Source organism: Saccopteryx bilineata, chromosome 1, assembly GCF_036850765.1.
Source record: "Saccopteryx bilineata isolate mSacBil1 chromosome 1, mSacBil1_pri_phased_curated, whole genome shotgun sequence".
Lineage (NCBI taxonomy): Eukaryota > Metazoa > Chordata > Mammalia > Chiroptera > Emballonuridae > Saccopteryx > Saccopteryx bilineata.
In genome coordinates this window covers 296,929,697-296,942,621 of record NC_089490.1, presented here as the reverse complement: position 1 = coordinate 296,942,621, position 12,925 = coordinate 296,929,697, and the positions used below count along the sequence as shown (strand labels likewise).

Below are 12,925 nucleotides of genomic sequence, written 5' to 3'. Positions count from 1 at the left end.
AAGGTGCAGCCAGTCAAATCAACCTACTTTATAAGAGCTTTCTCTGAAGTTCTTCCCAGAAATGACCACTTGGCAAGAACTATCAGTGTCCGCCTACAGCTTCAAAAGAGACTGTGAAATGTAATCGTTTTTAAGATGGTCACATTTACCACCCTATATAAAATTAGAGTTTTGTTAGTAATGGAAAATGGAAAATGAACGTTAGGAAAACAACTAAGACTGTCTACCTCAGAAGACAAAGTATTGGCAATGTCTACTACAGGAGTCAGCCGGGATTTGAATCCAGGTTTGATTTCTCAAGAGCCCGCACACTTAGCCCAGTCTCTGCTGACTTCTTCATGGAGTGATGCTATAGAAAGGCACGTGCATATTTACTGTAATACAAAGATAGTGTATTAGTTTTCCTATTGCTGTTAAAACAAATCACCACAAACTTGGTGGCTTAAAACAATATGGTTGTATTCTCTTATAGTTCTAAAGGCTGGGAGTATGAAATCAGTCACACTGAGCTCAAACCAACATGTGAGCAGGACAGTTTCCTTCTTGAGGCTCTGAGGAAAGAGTCTATTTCCTCACCTTCCGTGTCTCTAGCTTCTGGGTGCAGCCCACATACCTTGGCTCATGACCCCCTCGCCAAATCACTCCAACCTCTTGTTTCCATCATCACATCTCCAACTCTGTAGTCACATTTCTCTCTGCCTCTCTCTTGTAAGGACACCTGTGATCATAGAGCTCATCTGGATGATCCAGGATAACCTCCTCATCTCAAGATCTTTAACTTGATCATATCTACAAAGTTCTTTGTGCCATGTACGAGTTCCTGTGATGAAAATATGGATAGCTCTTCAAGGTAACCTTTGATAATGGTTCGCTATTCACTTGACCCAGAAAACCCACAAAATCATGCAAGTGAAAAGGTTCAAATCTTCGTGTTCACTTTAGGAACATTCATAAATTTGCTCAGGCCATCAACAGTATGCATATTCAAAAAGCCACCAAGTATCTGAAAAATGTCATCTTACAGAAGCAATGTGTGCCATTCCATTATCACACTGGTGGAATTCGTGGGTGTGTCCAGGCCAAACAGTGGAGCTAGACACAGGGTCAGTGGCCCCCAAAAAAAGCTGAATTTTTGTTGTACATGATTAAAAATCCAGAAAGTAATGTTGAATGTAAGGGTTTAGATGTAAATTCTCTGGTCGTTGAGCTCATCTTGGTGAACAAAACTCCCAAAGCTGCACAGAACCTACAGAGCTCACGGGCAGATTGACCCATACACGAGCTCTCCTGGCCCCATGGAGACTATCTTATTGTACAAGAGCAGATTGTTCCTAAACCAGAAGAAGAGATTGCACAGAAAAAAAAGATTCCCCAGGCCTGACCTGTGGTGGCGCAGTGGATAAAGCGTCAACCTGGAAACACTGAGGTTGCCGGTTCAAAACCCTGGCTTGCCTGGTCAAGGCACATATGGGAGTTGATGCTTCCTGCTCCTCCCCCTTCTCTCTCTCTCTCTCTCTCTCTCTCTCTCTCTCTCCCCCTCCTCTCTAAAATGAATAAATAAATTAATTTTTTTTTAAAAAAAAAGATACCCCAGAAGAAACTGAAGAAACAAAAACTTATGGCCTGGGAGTAAATTCAGCATAAAATAAATACTAATAAAAGTAAAAATCAAAAAAAAGAAACATGGATGTATGGGTATCTTTGGTCTCAGCATAAAATAAATACTAATAAAAGTAAAAATCAAAAAAAAGAAACATGGATGTATGGGTATCTTTGGTCTCAGCATAAAATAAATACTAATAAAAGTAAAAAGCAGGAGAAAAAGAGAAAAAGAAACATGGATGTATGGGTATCTTTGGTAGTTGTTATTTAGCTTACCACAAATGATAAGTCAGAAATTAATAAGTGGGCCCTGACCAGTTGGCTCAGTGGTAGAACATCCACCCAGCATGAGAAAGTCCCTATTTCAATTCCCAGTCAGGGCACACAGGAGAAGCGATCATCTGCTTCACTCTGACCCCCTATCTCTCTCTCTCTCTCTTCCCTTCCCTCAACCATGGGAATGATTTGAGCAAAGTTTGCCCCGTGCACTCAGGATGGCTCTATGGTCTGTCCTTAGGCTCTAAAATAGCTCAGTTGCCAAGCAACGGAGCAGTGGCCCAGACAGGCAGAGCATCGCCTGGTAGGGGGCTTGACAGGTGGATCCCATTTGGGGTGCATGTGGGAGTCTGTCTCTGCATCCCTGCCTCTCTCTTAATAAAAAAAGAAAGAAGAAAAGAAGAAAGGGAAAGAGGGAGGGAGGGAGGGAGGGAGGGAGGGAGGGAGGGAGGGAGGGAGGGAAAGAGAGAAAAAAAGAGAAAGAAAGAAAGAAAGAAAGAAAGAAAGAAAGAAAGAAAGAAAGAAAGAAAGAAAGAAAGAGGGGAGGAGGGAGGGAGGGAGGGAGGGAGGGAGGGAGGGAGGAGAGAGAGAAAAAAAGAGAAAGAAAGAAAGAAAGAAAGAAAGAAAGAAAGAAAGAAAGAAAGAAAGAAAGAAAGAAAGAAGGGAGGGAGGGAAGGAGAGAGGGAGGGAGGGAGGGAGGGAGGGAGGGAAGGAGGGAGGGAGGGAGGGAGGGAGGGAGGAAGAGAGAGAGAGAGAGAGAAAGAAAGAAAGAAAGAAAGAAAGAAAGAAAGAAAGAAAGAAAGAAAGAAAGAAAGAAAGAAAAGAAAAGAAAGGAAGAAAAGAGAGGAAAGAAAGTTGAGTAAGGAACAAACTGAGAACCAGAGTGGTTCAGAAGGTCAGATGAGAAAAATTGCTTGGCTGGTCAGAAAGAAGAGGACAAAGGACTTGGAAATGGAAAGATTATACGGACATTTTAGGGAAATAAGTAAAATAATCCTGGACTAAGAATAGGCTGGGTCAGAGCTGGAAGGAAGAATCTGAGCCCAAGAGACCTTGTTAGGATTTATCCCCAAAGGTGGACAAAAGGAGATTCAAGGTCATTCACTCACTCTGGAAACATCTGCTTCCAGATGTTTACAAGATAAACATTTTGTATCTTTCTATGTCCTCTTCAATGGCATAAGGCAACTCCAGCCTCTTGTAAAGGTCAGGGAACCTCAGGGCCAAAATTAGGGTGAGGCAAGAGAGGTGCCTGAGACTCTCTCAGGCTGGTGCCACGCTGACCCTGAGCTTGCAGAACCCTGAGAAGGAGTGTGAATTTTGTGCCCTAAGCATCTTACTTTTCTCCTACCCAAGCTCCAGGCCTAGGGAACTTCTAGATAAGCTCACTTAGACCTTAAGAAGTACACCTAACCCCAAACAATGTCAAGAAAGACATTCTAAGCCAGGGGTCCCCAAACTTTTTACACAGGGGGCCAGTTCACTGTCCCTCAGACTGTTGGAGGGCCGGACTATAAAAAAAAAACACTATGAATAAATCCCTATGCACACTGCACATATCTTATTTTAAAGTAGAAAAAAAAAAAACGGGAACAAATACAATATTTAAAATAAAGACCAAGTAAATTTAAATCAACAAACTGACCAGTATTTCAATGGGAACTATGCTTCTCTCACTGACCACCAATGAAAGAGGTGCCCCTTCCGGAAGTGCGGCGGGGGCCAGATAGATGGCCTCAGGGGGCCGCATGTGGCCCGCGGGCCTTAGTTTGGGGACCCCTGTTCTAAGCTATACAATTTATTCACCTTTCTCTTAGCATGACCCTTTGTAGACACTCTAATATCTGAGTCCAGACAATTGTGATGAAGCAAGCCATTCCTCACCCAGGGGAGACCTCAAACAAAAGGTGAATGTTTCCTGCCATTCGCTTTGGGTTAACATTCCTCAAAGGTCAAGCACCTTTTAAAAAAATGTAAGAGGAGGCCCCAGCCAGTGGATTCCTTCCTGCACTGGGGCCTGCTGGGCCTCATGCCGGTCTCTTTGAGGACCCACGGAGGCATGTAGACGCTGGCCACTCACACCCCACAGTGACCTTGATCCTGTGGACTGCCTGTGCATGGCTCATCTGTTAATTTAGTGGTAAAAACAAAGCAAGTTCAAAAAGACATAAAGGTTAAAGGTATCAAAGTCTAAACAGGAGTGTTTGTTTTTATGACTTTTAAAAATACATAACATTTCCCGAGGAGGCCATCCCAGAGAAAGGAGAAAAGAGCCCAAAAATATAAGAGAAAGAAAGAAGATACAGATGCTCAATAACTACATTTCACACTTCTGTTCCCCACAGGCGTGGGGAGTGGGGCAGGGCTGCTGGGCGTGGACAGGGCTGATCTGCTCCCAGGCAGGGCTTCTCAACCCCTACATGACTGCAACTGGGTCGCATCATTCTTCGCTGTGAGTGGCTCTCCTGCCAATCGCAGGATGTTCAGCAGCAGCTACAACTAATAATCTTTTTAAATTTATGATTCAGAGAATTTCAGTGGCAATCATCAGATAGCTGGTAATTGTGTAAAGCACCGAACTTCATATACACATGAATCTATTTATCTATCTGTAGATAGGGTCATAGACATATTATACATACACAGTTTTATTTGCTACAGCAACACAGGAATTCATATAGGAGTTCGTTTTCTCCAGGTACCAAAATAACAGTACAATGGGTGATGGTGTAGCTCCAAGTACTTTGACACATGTCATCTCACTGGATACTGACAACAAGGTGGGAATGTGATTAGTGTCACCCCTGGTGTATCTGGTGTCCACTGTGGTCACAGGGATAACAAGCCTCTGTCACCAGAGGATGTGCAGGGTACCAGGGGAGAAATCACCTGTCAACTGTCTCTGCAGCACCCACGTCCTGTCTTCCAGCTTTCTTTTCTTTTTTTCTAAGTTTTTTAGCATTTCTGTTTTTCTTTTCTTTTTTCCTTTTTTTTTTTTTTTAATCAATTTTGGAGAGAGTTACCAAAACATCAATCTGTTCCTCCTGTATGTGCCCTGACCAGGGATCTAACCAGCAACCTTTGCATATGGGGATGCTCTAATCCACCGCGCTACCCACCAGGGTTCTCTCCCAGCTTTCTATTTGTGTTGCTTGAAGGGAGCCCAGGCCTGCCTTGACAATGTCTTCCCCACCACAGCCCGCCCCCTCCGGGACTGGTTCTTCCCGCAGCCGGAGCTCTGCAGCTCCTTCCTCCCAGCACACTGATTTTGTCCCAAGGCACCCTCTGAGCACCCTTCCCTTCCAGTGCCTGCCTTGCAGTCCCCAGGACAGCTGGCTGGGTGGTGGGCGAGGGTACAGAACAGAGATGGACCATCACTGCCCTGACCGGCTCCCCTATGAATAAGCCTAAGGAAGTGGGGAGGTTGGTCTCTTGCAGATTCCCCACAAGAGTGGGAAGAACAAACAGTGGCAGAAGGTTGTATAGACAGAAATCCATAATGGGGAAAGAGAACACGATGTAAAAGAATAAAAAATGTCCTTCTGAGGCAGGCTGCTGTCAGGCCGGCAGTGCGCATGGCATTTCCTTCCATTCTCTGCTTCCCGAGAGCAAGCCACCCACCAGCTACAAACATCCTCCCTAGTTCCAAATTATAGGAGTACAAAGGCCATTTATCTTTGGACTTTAGGGTAGTTGTACTAGTCAGGGTTTTCCAGAGGAAACAGAATCAAGAGAGAGAGAGAGTAGACAGAAGAGCAAGAGAGAACAAGTAAGGAAGAGAGGCTGAGTGAGAGAAGGATAGAGTGCAGCCAGAGAGAAAGAGATTAAGAATTGGCTCTCAGGATTGTGGGGGCTGGCAAATCTGCAAGGCAGGTTGGAGACCCAAGGAAGAGTCAATGTTGCAGTCTTGAGTACCAAGTTTAGAAGTTGAAGATTGCAGGTAAAATTCCTTCTTGCTTGGGGAATTTTTGTCTTTGCTCTTAAGGCCTTCAACTGATTGGATGAGGCCCACCCACATTATAAAGGTTGGATGATAATCTGTTTTACTCAAAGTCTACTGATAAAACATTAATCACATATGGAAAAAAAATACCTTCATAGCAACATGTAGACTGGTGTTTGACCCAGCCATAGCTTAGCCAAGTTAACATACAAAACTGACTGTGTTAGGAGTGGAGTCCTAAAATCCTACCTCATGGAATAGGACCAGATCCAATAGGACTTGAGTCAGAGCTGAGGCACCAGCAACTGCCTGTGGGAGCCTTTCTGCAATTGTGAGGACTTGGGGAAACCCTGGATAAAGGCGAGGTTCTACCTTCCACGTGCCTCCTCCTTTCCCGTTTTGTTTAAGCCCCCTCTGAAACTTCCCAATTTCCTTCCCAAGTAACCATAATGCCCACACAAACTCCTCCCACATGAAGGCTTGCTGGTCTTTGTCACTAGTTCACCGCCAGGAGAGTTGGCTAGCCTACATAAGCACCTACCTAATACAATGTGTCACATGGACATTAAGAGTGAGTGAATGCACCTGACCAGGCAGTAGCACAATAGATAGAGCACTGGACTGGGACACAGAGGACCCAGGTTTGAAACCCCAAGGTCACAGGTTTGGGTGTGAACTCACCAGCTTGAGCAGGGGGTCACTGGCTTGAGTGTGGGATCATAGACGTGACCCCATGGTCACTGGTTTGAAGCCCAAGGTCTCTGTCTTAAGCCCAAGGTTGCTGGCTTAAGCCCAAGTTCGCTGGCTGGAGCAAGGGGTCACTCGCTCTGTTGTAGCCCCTCCCCCCCAGCCAAGGCACATATGAAAAAGCAATCAATGAACAACTAAGGTGCCACAATGAAGAATTGATGCTTCTCATTTCTCTCCTTTTCTGTCTGTCTGTCCCTATCTGTCCCTCTCTCGGTCTCTCTGTCTTTGTCACACACACACACACACACACACACACACATACACACATACACACACAATGAGCGAATGCTAACTCACACCCATTTGGATGGTTATTATATTTAAAGAAGAAAAAAAACAAGATATAACAAGTGTGGGCAAGAATGTAGAAGAGCCCTGGCCAGTTGGCTCAGCGGTAGAGCGTCGGCCAAACGTGCGGAGGACCCGGGTTTGATTCCCGGCCAGGGCACACAGGAGAAGCGCCCATTTGCTTCTCCACCCCTCTGCCGCGCCTTCCTCTCTGTCTCTCTCTTCCCCTCCCGCAGCGAAGGCTCCATTGGAGCAAAGATGGCCCGGGCGCTGGGGATGGCTCTGGTCGCAACATGGCGATGCCCAGGATGGGCAGAGCCTCGCCCCCTGGTGGGCAGAGCGTCGCCCCATGGTGGGCGTGCCGGGTGGATCCCAGTCGGGCGCAAGCAGGAGTCTGTTTGACTGTCTCTCCCTGTTTCCAGCTTCAGAAAAATGCAAAAAAAAAAAAAAAAAGAATGTAGAAGAAATTGGAACTCTTGTGCACTCTTGGTAGGAATTTTAAATGATACAGCTTTGCGGAAAACAGTATGGTAGTTCCTTAAAACATTAAAAAAATAGTATTATTGTATGAGCCAGCAATTCCACTTCTTCGTATATACAGTACCAAAAGAAGTGAAAGCGGGGACTCAGATGCTTCCACTGCCATATTTATAGCAGCATTATTCACAACAGCCAAGAAGTGGAGGCAAACCAGTGTCCATGGACAATGATAGTATTAACAAAACGTGGTAAATACATACAACCGAATATGGTTTAGCCTTTCCAAGGAAGGAAATTCTGACACATGATACAACGTGGATGAACCTTCAGGAAATTATGCTAAGTGAAATAAGCCAGTCACCAAAAGACATATACTATATGATTTCACTTCTATGAGGTACATAAAGAGTCAGAGTCATAGAGACAAAGTAGAATGGTGGGGTTAGGGGCAGGGGAGAATGAGTTGTTTAATGCATGTAGATCTTCAGTTTTGCAAGACCTAAAGAGTTCCAGATATTGGTTGCACCACAATATCTGGAACTTAACTTAAAAATGGTTAAGATGGTAAATTTTATGTTATGCATATTTTACCACAATTTAAGTAATTTCTCAATGATGAATGTAGATACATCATGAATCTTGAATACATTATGAATACATCATGAATCTTGAATACATTAGACTATATGAAAGAAGCTAGTAACAAAAGACCACATGTTGTATGATTCTGTTTATATGAAATGCCCAGAAGAGGCAAATCTGTAGAGACAGAAAGTAAATTAGTGGTTTCCATGGGTTGGGAAAAGGAGGGGAATTATGCATGACTGCTGAGGGGTACAAGGTTTCTTTTGGGGATGATGAAAATGTTTAAAATTAGATAGTGGTTATGCTAATTAACTCTGTGAATATACTAAAAACTACTAAATTGTACACGTTAAAAGAATGACTTTTAGCCCTGGCCAGGGGTAGGTCAGTTGGTTAGAATGTTATTCAGATATGCCAGGTTGTGGGTTCAATCCCCAGTCAGTACAAATATTAGAATCACCAGTGAATGCATGGATGGGTGGAGCAATAGATCCATCTCTCTCTCTCTCTCTCTCTCTCTCTCTCTCTCTCTCTCCTCTCAAATCAATAAATTTTAAAAAATTTTAATGAATGACTTTTATGGTTTGTGAATTATATTTCAGTAAGCTGTAATTTTAAAAAATAAATGAATAAATAAGGTTCTAATTATATCCAGATTCTTGGGATCATTTTAATTTAGTGTCAATTCCAACAGAAGGGAAATCAGTCATAAATAATTTGGCTCAGAAATACCGTAGCAAAAAGTTCAAATAGGTACTCCTGGCAAATCTCAGCCTCCAAGTCCCAGCAAACTTTGAAGTGTGCCGGCTAATATCCTGCTGAGGGCTGCCAGCAGCCTAGGCTTTGGCAGTTGACCCTCATCTCCTTGGAGCCACTGGCTTGTCAAACCATGGAGTCTCTTCAGGGTACCAGGACGAGAGAGAGTGGATTTATTCCCCAGAAGTGCCCGACTGGGTATCCATTCTACTGCTTGCCATTATAATGATGTCACTGCATGCTACACATTGTACGCAAAAACAATCACTGGAGTGTAAACAAACAGCTGGTGAGCAAGCTTCTTGCAACATGCTAACGTCAAACTTCAAAAGATTTTTTAAAATCCTTCTTGCCAACCTGATACAGTAATTCCAAGTGTGCAGCAGAGCATATGTGGCAGCGCGGAAATGACAGTGACACCTTCTGTAAAATGACACATTGTCAGACCGTTCACAGGAGACAACCCGAAGGCAATGGTGAGCCAGGATGTGGAGTAATGATGCGCTGGCAGACCTTCGTTCCCATCAATGATTCAAACTGTTCATGCTTAAAAATTCCTTCTGTCCCCCCAGTGCATTTCATACAGAATGTAAATTTCAGTTTGCTTCCCTCAAAATACTTCCCTCACCCAGCTGGTGAGAACCTGTAAGCTTCCTTGTTAAAGGAGCCTAACCAATCAAGACTTGTGTGTCATTGCCTGGTGGGCTAATGTGAAGGGTCATACCTAGTCCCCAAGGCCACCAGCCTGTACTGTATTTCCAACCTGAATGGGCTTCTAGAATTGGGTCTTTAAATAAATAAAGTATCTGAACATTAACATACCGTTCCTGTGGCTAGAATATAAATATATATAAACAATCAATGCAGGTAGGCCCAGATATGAACTCTTATTGTAAGTATTTATATAACATGCATAGTTTTGCTAATCACCAATTCCTCTTTGTTGAGAGATGGATCAATTCTTCCCAGCCAAAAAAGGCAGTCTTGGGCCTGACCTAGTTTGCCATCAGAATGCCGGGGCCCTGTCTGCAACCTGTGTGGGTTCTAACTGAGGTGCAGCAACTCTGGGCTCTTTCTTAGTCTTCATCCACAGGACGTGGACTGCCTTTATTTGCTGTGATTGCTACTTTCTTTTAAAAATATATTTTTAATTGAGATATAATTTATACACTCACAATTTTATTAGAGTGTTTGACTTAGTGGGTTTTATTATATTCGCAAGACTATGCAGCCACCACCACTATCTAATTTCAGAATTTTTCATCGCCCCAAAAAGAAACCCCATGCCCATTAGCAGTCATTCCCCAGACACCACTTCTCTATCTTCTGTGTCCGTAGATCTTATTCAGAACGTTTCAACAAACGAATGTATGGTCTTTTGTGACTGGTTTCTTTCATATTGCATAATGTTTTCAGGGTTCATCCAAGCTGCTGCTCATATCACTATGTCATTCTTTTTTATGATTGGATAATATTCCACTCTAAGGATGTATCATGTTTGGTTTACCCATTCACCACTTGATGGACATTTGGGTTGTTTCTACTTTTGACTATTATGAATAGTACTGTTGGGAACTTTAGTGTGCAGGGTTTTGTGTGGATACACGTCTTCTTTTCTCATGGATCTATACCTGGGAATGGATTTGATGGGTCATATGGTGGTACTATGTTTAATTCTTTTGAGGAGTATGCAGACCTTCCTCCAGCAGCTGCACCCTTTTATTTCCATGGTCCCTCCTTGCTATGGTTGGGCCTTTTCTTGGCCTTTGCATTTGTGCTCCTCGCTATCTCGCCTGATCAGCAGGTTCTCTTTGTTGAGGACTGAGAAGCCAACAGGGTTTTTGCAGTTTATATTTTTGAGGGACGAAGGTGTGGGGAACTAGCTGTAAGCTGACAGTCTGCCCAACCCCCACTTCACTTCTTCTGTAAAGTTGCTAAAGGCTGTTAAGCTGTGGTGCTGGATTGTTTATACTCATCCTACCCCCATGTCCCCTTGAAAGACTGGAGGCAAGTTTCTTCTATCTTTTGTTTTGTGTGAAGTTAAGATGTTATATATGGTGGGGGTTTTCTGCACTTGGGTAAAATTCCTGGTTTTCAGCACCTGGAATTACTAGCCGCGCTGGTTTGTGACAAGTGACGCCCGAACAGGCACCTGAGAAAGGGAAAACTAAACTAAAGGCAGGTGACGGCACTCACCAGGTGCACGCAGGAAGTAAGATTTTTGAGTAGAGTCTTGGGGAGTGTTGGGCAGATAAAATGTATTATGCTCACTTTGTTAAAAATGACGCTGCCCACGTGAGGCCCCGTCGCCCAGGTGATATTAATGTGTGTTGGGGATCGTTGTAGCCTGGGGCTTGGTTTTGGGATTAAGCCTTTCCCACCCTTTTTGATGTGGGGTGGTACAATCCAATCATGCCTCAGAGAAGTGACTTTGTATTAGAGACTTCCCCATTTTGTATATTGGATTAAAGGTTGTGAAGCTACACTATAAAATGGGGGCAGAACAGGAGCTTGCCCTCTTGGTTCCTGAGATTATCATTAGAGGAGAGAGCAGAGCAGAGAGCAGAAGGAGGCCACGTGGAGTAGGCCAGGAGAAGCAGCCAAGATGGTGGAGTGCTGAATGAGATGCCAGTTTGTGTAGAGTTTGTATCTGGGATAAGGAAGGAGATGGGGAACTGAGGAGAATAAGGCTGGTGAGCTAGAAACCTTTGATTCTAGGAAACTCAGACAAGTCAGTGGCTTTGAGAGCACTAATGTGAGTGGGTTTTGGAGCCCAGTGTGTGTTTTTACTTGCCCGCCGGGTGCAAGCTAGAATTAAAGACTATGGCCCATCAGTTTTTGGCTCCGTTGTTTCTTTACCGACTGTCCGAATCCAATGAGAACCTGCATGGGCCAGGAGGCTGCTGTGATGGTGGCCCTGGCCGTGCCTCCTGGCTTTACAGGGAGAGTATAATTAGGAGTAAAAAATTATGGGATAATTAGGGTCAAAAGTAAGGAAACTTATTGTAGAAATGTTTCCATATGAGAATAAATCATTGTCTGAAGAGTACCAGGGTGAGCTAGAAATGGAAGGATATGAATATGAGAAGACCTTGGAGTCTGAGGATGACTCGGGAGAAAATGAGGGTATCACGGCTATGGCTGCCTTAACCATGGCGCCTCTATCGCCCTCTGCTCCTCCGTATCCTTATCGGGTTGCTTCCAGAGTCTCCAGCTCAGACCCTTGGAAATCCCCACTCCAACAATCTTTAGATCAGGCTTGAAATACTGGGGGAAAATGAAAGGCTTTGCCTGTTTTCTTGTTGTAGAAAGACGGGACAATCAAGGGAATGTAGTGCGAGAGAATGACCTCTACCTTTTAAAACTGTAAGAATTTAAACTTGCTTGTGCTCAGTGTGGGCTGACTGCCCCTTTTACACTTGGTCTATTAGATTCTATTAGCGCAAAGGCTCTTCCCCCAGATGACTGGAAGGTGATTGCTGTGCCTGTCTCTCTGGAGGTGATTATTTGTTATGGAAATCAGACTTTTATGAAAAGGCTGCTGAGCAGGATGAGAGAAACTGGCAAGAGCAGGTTGCTGTTACTGCTGATATGTTAACTAGAGAAGGATAATATGCCTCTATGATGGCTCAATTAGAGTACAGGTATCAACGAATTACTTATCAAATGATTAACCAGATAGCCACACAGGCATGGAAATGCCTACTGTAGAGCCAGGAGCCACGGCCAGGGCCGCCATCAGAGCAGCCCAGCCCATGTAGGTTCGCATTGGATTCGGACAGTCGGTAAAGAAACAGCGGAGCCAAAAACTAGCTTGCACCCGGCGGGCAAGTAAAAATACACACTGGGCTCCAAAACCCAGTCACATTCAGTGCTCACAAAGCTACTGATTTATCCGAGTTTCCTAGAATCAAAGGTTTCTAGCTCACCAGCCTTATTCTCCTCAGTTCCCCATCTCCTTCCTTATCCCAGATACAAACACTACACAAACTGGCATCTCACTCAGCACTCTGCCATCTTGGCTGCTTTTCCTGGCCTTCTCCACGTGGCGGCCTCCCGCTGCTGGCTCTATTCTCTCTGCTCTCTCATGCTAACCTCAGGAACCAAGAGAGACAAACTCCCACTCCATTCCCATTTTATAGTGTAGAAATCCAAACCCTTAATCCAATATACATAATAGGGAAGTCTCTAATACAAAGTCACTTCTCTGAGGCATGATAGGATTGTACCGCCCTACATCAAAAA

At 44.2% G+C, this 12,925-nt stretch overlaps 1 non-coding gene across 1 annotated transcript; it reads left to right on the top strand.

Annotated features, from left to right (window-relative positions):
* Positions 1-6,943: 6,943 nt before the first annotated feature.
* On the top strand, positions 6,944-7,019 carry TRNAV-AAC (transfer RNA valine (anticodon AAC)). Its single transcript has one exon. It is a non-coding gene; the product is annotated as a tRNA-Val (tRNA).
* The last annotated feature ends 5,906 nt before the right edge of the window (positions 7,020-12,925 follow it).